At 33.8% G+C, this 6,192-nt stretch overlaps 1 long non-coding RNA gene across 4 annotated transcripts in view; it reads left to right on the top strand.

Moving 5' to 3' along the window:
• The window catches only part of LOC102592717 (uncharacterized), a 7,171-nt gene extending 4,136 nt beyond the window's left edge, over nt 1–3,035 (top strand). The window contains exons 4-5 of one of the 4 annotated variants that reach the window (XR_001474831.1): nt 1,266–2,538; nt 2,627–3,013. This is a non-coding gene — a long non-coding RNA (uncharacterized lncRNA). Of the gene's footprint in view, nt 1–1,265 lie in introns of all 4 variants that reach the window. The other 3 variants (XR_001474834.1, XR_001474830.1, XR_001474832.1) reach the window with 3 other exon arrangements.
• Nucleotides 3,036–6,192: the final 3,157 nt, after the last annotated feature.

A 6,192-nucleotide genomic window follows, 5' to 3' on the forward strand; every position in this document is an offset into this window, starting at 1 on the left:
CACCACCTTATAGTAGGGTTCACAGAGATGGTGACTAAATTTATGATACTCATAAGTTTTACTCGGGCCAAGTAGATAGCTGAGTGGTCAAATGAACCGCGTTTGTGCCTTTTCTCCGTCTCTCAACCAATCATTTGCAAAAAAATAATCATCTCTGTTGAGATGTGCAGGCAGGTTTGGCTTTCTGTTACAAGGCAGAGCTTTTTAGTAGATTGATTGCAATGGAGTCTCTGATTGATAATCAAAAATGAAGTTTGAGGTCTAATCGCATTGTTTTGTTGTTGTTATTGCTTCCATCTTTGTATCCTCTTTTCAAACTATTTGGCAAAGCTTATTTAAGGTCTATTCAAAACAACCTCTCTATTTCTACGAGGTAGGGATAAGGTATGCGTACACTCTACCCTCCTACCTCACTTGTGGGATTACAGTATGTTGTTGTAATTCAGAAAAGGATTCAGTTTTGAACATTGTTTAAAAGTGAACTTGGCAATTATTAGTATGCACATATCTCGTTGTTTCAAATCCATTTTCAAGCACAGTTTTCTTGCATTGTACACAGAGACTTCTGGTCACAATATGCAAAGTTTTCTTGAAACTTTGCAGTAGGGGCTTGCCTATGGACAAAGCTTTAATAGCTTGGTGTGCCTGTTTGACTCCATAAAATAGGCTAACTTCTGAAGCCATGCTTACCTAGCAAGTCATCAAATGGAAATGGATTTTGGTCACTTTTAGTAACAAGACATCTTTTTTTTTGGGAATAGGGTAAGAAGGAACAAGCCACCATTTGTGCTTGTGTTCTTAAACTTAAGGAATTTAGACCAATCAGGATGAGGCAAATTCTTCGTCCTCTAAAGGAGATGTCAATTATAATTGCTGCAAGTTCCTGTTTGTTTAAAGAAACAATCTTTTGATAACCTTACCCCATCTAACTTGGATTTTGGATCGCTGTCAATCAAGAAGCTACCTAGGCGTCCTTGCAGCAGATGCTGCTGCAGCTGCCTCATTATGTAAGGGGCTTTTTAGTTTATAATTATTTGGGTCTCCAAATCATATTTTTCAAAAACGATGTTACCGACTGAAATCTCTTTATGCCTTTTGAATAGCTCTCATAATATTCTTTATTTAGTTTCAAATAGCTGGATTCTCTAAATCAAGTATGTATCTAGAAGATTCTGCCACTGAGCTTTTATGGATTTTGTTCTACATCATTGTGGAGTTTTGTATTAGAAATCCAAACGAACTAAAAGATTCCGTAATTTTGCCAGCCTTGCTACAGCAAACTAGCAATCTAAGTTAGATCCCTTGTATTTGGTGCTGGAAAGTCTGAAGCATTTCTGCATGCTGTTAAATGAGCACCAAACTCAGGTGCTCAAACTATTTCTTGCCTGTGTGCTTTTTTCCTTTGATAAGGGATTTCTTGCTTGTATTCTCAAGTATTTACCTAGTGATAAATGTCAGTTTAATAACTTCAGCTGGTGTAATTGGGTTGATTTTGGCAAATTCAGTAAGTATCCTCATGACATCTTTGAAGTGTTAGGATTTGTTTATTGCCTGAGTTTTGATGTACCTTCCTTTCTTTTTAACAAAAAATAAAAAGAAAATCTTGATCCTTCTTAGTGCTTCAGTTCTTGGTCAGAATTAAGGTCACCTCCTCTAATGTGCGAAAAAATAAATTTGGTCTTATTACTCTATGGAGTTATTTTCTGGAAGATTCCGTAAATCATATGTAGGTCATTGGTTCTCATATTTCATCTATTAGCAGTATTTCACTAGTACAAGCTTTCATTTTAAAGAACTATTGTCAAAAGTACTGCCTGTATGCTGAGGAAGTAGCTACATGGAGCATGGTTTTCACCTAAGTTGCATGGACTCTTCACTTTAGATGCTGCACCCATTTATCAGATTCTCATTTGTATTTTTGGAGAACACGACAAGCATCTGTTGACTTTTTTGAAGAGTTCGAGCAGCATAGTTTTCACAAGTAGGGGAACATGTGAGTGGTGAAACAGACTCTAATTGATTCTCCAGACCTAGTTTCATACTTCATAATGCATTGCATTTGAGAATCTAGCTTACCAGTGTAGTTAATACATTGGTATAACTTCTTGAGAACTTTTTGCATTCACTTCTCCGTGGGAATAACCTGCTTCACTGTAGCAGCCTTTATCATGTAAGTAGTGGCTTTAAAACTCTATATGCAGGTGACTGTTGAACTGGATCGATGCTATATGCATAGCAGTCTTGCTTTGCAAAATGGATTTCCTCTTGTTCTTCTCCTTATATGAGTTCTTGGAGTCTCCGTTGATGTTATCTTTTTGATCTTCAGCTATAGTCGTGAGACAATCTTTATTAACGAAATTACACATTTCAGGGATCATACTGACTGAAGAATTAAGTCAGTCTAGCGAGATCAATCTACCCCCCACGATCAGTGCTCAGACTTATGGATACTCTTTCTTGAGGTTCGCTTTGACATGGTGCCTCTGTGTCCTGGTAAAAGCGTAAATTTAGCCAAAACACGATTAGCATTTGTCAACAGTGAGATGGCATTCAACTTGTTAATGCATATCATACATTGTTTTTAACATTTTTATTTTACCAAAATTTAGTTTTAATTTTTGTGCAGGTATAAGTATCTTATGCAATCTACTCTTCATTTCCCCTTGCTCTTGCACGTGAAACGTAGAAACATTTGTTCAGTTGGAAAACTAACAAAGTGGTAGTAAGAATGCTGCATTGCTACCTGATGGTTTCGTTGCATTACGTTATAAACTTTGCTTCGGTTTCTCTTCCTTAGTATTTTTCGAGATCAAGCTGAGTTTAATGCAGCATTATTAAGGTGGAATCTAAGATGTAATTACTATACAGTAACAGAATAAGCTCTCTGTTCAAAATCTGTTCAGAGGCTTTACTATTTATTTATTAGTACCTAAAAATGTTCTGTTCTGTATCATAGGATGCTGCATATGTACGTTTAAGTTCATATATCCTGTATAGATTTTCATTCTACTCATTATGTCAGTTCTCTTTTATCATTGTGTGGACTGTCTCTAGATACTTTGTTTGGTTCCACTTGTAGATAAATCGCGCTCTCACTTTATGCAACTTCACAGTACAGACTGATGATCCTCATATAACAGTAAAACATGGTCAAATAGAACTAAAGTATGATGGAATTCAAGTGATCATAGGGACTCCCATGGGTGTATGCATGTCTAATGTCCCTACTACTTTTTTTTTCAAACAACTCTATGAGTGACCTACAATGGCAATGTTTTATGATTATATGCTTTGAAAGGTTGAGTAGATAAAGTAGCCAAAGTGGGGAAGTGAAGGTTGTGATGATTAAGTAGACTTAGCGCTTAGTCCAGTATCCAAAGAATAGGAAAAAGTGAACAAACTTAAATTTTCTAAATATCAATGATTATTAGTTTGAAGTTTTTGCTCGTTAGGTTGCACTTCTTAATGGAATTCATGCAACCTTACTTGAAATCGTAGATATTAGATGAATTCCATGAAGACATAATTTGTCTTTTGAAACATAGCAAGAGGGAACTTGATGTAGTTTTGTAGTCCTAGTCAATAATAGGAGTGTTTTTGTTTGACCACTCGATTCCTATAGAGATATTCTGATTGTGTATTTAATCTTTTTTATTTGATGATTGTTGTGTTCGGATCAGCTATTGTGCACCTCGATTAATTTCACAGAATATCTACCATCTTCCATCAGCAATAGGTATCAGATAATTATGTCCACTAAAGCCAGGACAAATGAGAAGATTGTGTATTTAATCTTCCATAAAATACTTGTGAGATATTGTGCTAAGAGCTAATTCACCTTGGTAAGTAGTGTTTTTTTATCCGACTTTTCACTTAAGTCGACCATGGTAAAACTAGAAGTTTAACTTTTAACCATTTTTACCCAAGTTGACATCTGGTGCTATTACAAGGTCAGAGAAGTCTTTAGTTTTATTGGGTTAAAACATATTTATACAGAGTGTTTATATCAAATCAATAAATATAACATATGTCTTGTATACGTACTTTTTAACACTTGGTTAAGTGATACACATTTTCATTTCGATGTGTTGATTCTTAAAGTTAATTGTTTAGTTAGATGGAAATTAAACCTGCGGTGAGTGTATTGGCAGGGAACACTTTTTGTTCTCCACTATCTATAGCTACTAAAAGCTTCACTTAATTATATAGGTGTTATGTTTAGATCAATTATATTTCTCCACATCTATGAAAATGCTACTCTAGCATTCTTAGTTGCATGCTATTAGACTTAATCATCCATACTCTAATTCATCTATTTAATATAAGAGGAAAAAAGAGGTAATTTTGAGCAACCCAAAGGGCAAATAGAATTTAATCACCTCCCAAAGATGATATATGTGTAATGATTATAAATAGGAAAATAAGAACATAGTGATTCCTTTCCCTTTTCCATTAGCTAAGCATGTCAATTATATTTGGAGTAATTCCCAACAACCTTGTCAATTTAGTTTCCATCCCTTTTTAATTTATACCTACTTTAGAAGGTCCAAATCATTTTCTTGTCTATTAGTTAGTAATAATAAAAATAAAACTTTGGAAACTCATGGAGGTGGGATTTTCCACTCCAATATATCTTCACTTTAAAGCAACTTTATTTATGATATAACATGAGTTGTAATTATATTTATGGGACCTTCTTTGAAATCTTTTTTTGTTCTCATCATTCTCAAAATTTCTTACCGCACTCCCAAATAATTCAAAATGGGTGATTATGAATATATTTGAAGAAGTCACATGCATGCCTCAATTACTTTCTTTATTAATTACCTATCCAATCATCAAAAAGATTTAAACAAAGAACTCAATAGCCTAACTCTATTAATGAAATATCCTATGTCCAATAATAGTTATCAACTATAAGAAAGAATAAACAATAGGGGTAAATTACCTTTTGAATATATTAAATGTAATGCTTTGAAAAAATGTATTAGATATTGAATAGTAAGGATAAAATAGACACAAAAGGGTTAACTATCTCTTGATTATCCAAACTGAACAAGTTGTATTACTGGACAACTATTTTTAGTATAATGGACAAGTAAAGATGGACAGAGGGACAAGTGAAGAACGAATTTAGTTAGACTAATCTAATCTTTGCGAGGTAATATTAGGTTAGGGGAAATATTTTTTGACTTAAGATAAGGTCTTTCACATGGCAATTTCACTCACCTTCAAAGCCTAATGATTATGTTCTCCATTAATGGCAAAGGAAAGTCGTTTTATGTGATGAAATTTAAGGGCCTACTCTCTACTTTGTGTGTGTGAGAAAGATGAAAATTAGCCCTAGCATGGCCCAAAGTTGGAGGAAAGTTATGACTGTGAAGTCAAACAACTAGGAGTCACCTTTAGTCATGCTTGGTTATGGTTTCTTTGTTTGGAGTTTACACTGTTGATAGCATCCTTTTTGTGCAGTGAAGCGGCTACCCTTGTGGTCCTTTTGCGCTTGCTAAATAACTAGTACATATAGTTGATTATATGAATTTTTATTGATCATATTGTCCTCCTATATAGTTTATTGTAGTATTGTAGGTGGGGTCGATTATCAGCCACTTGCCAAATTTCATCAGGCAACAGCCATCACCTTATTATGTAAAATGAAATAATAAAGTATTAAAATTCTCTATATTTTTTATTATTGGAATGATTTTCTTTTAATATGAGTAAAATATTTTTAGAAAGTATAAGATCTAAAATATAACTTTTTAATAAAAAAAGTGAAGCTTGCTTAAGTGGTTAAGCATCTTCAGTCTTCACCATCGATCCATGGGTTGAGCTTTCGAGTCACATCAATAAAAAATAAGTGGAAACACTATTAATCCTGTTGGGCTGCGGCGAAAAAGAAAAGAAAAAAAAAACCTTTAGCATGACTTACTAAACCATTACTAAACCATATCCTTTTTACTTCTCATCAATCAATACTTTTCTAACGGTATAGTTTTTTTAATCTTCTTGATAAAATTTCCGCCTTTTTTGTTACGAGTGAATGGCAAACAAATATCACCTAGCTAATAAAATTTAAATTCTTACCACAATCAACACCTTTCTCAATATGCAAAATGTTGTTTGGATTGTTCACAATTCATTTCCTAGATTTACAGATAATTAAGTACTTCACTACACTCACAAAAAAAA

The sequence above is a fragment of the Solanum tuberosum genome, unplaced genomic scaffold (assembly GCF_000226075.1).
Source record: "Solanum tuberosum cultivar DM 1-3 516 R44 unplaced genomic scaffold, SolTub_3.0 scf00271, whole genome shotgun sequence".
Lineage (NCBI taxonomy): Eukaryota > Viridiplantae > Streptophyta > Magnoliopsida > Solanales > Solanaceae > Solanum > Solanum tuberosum.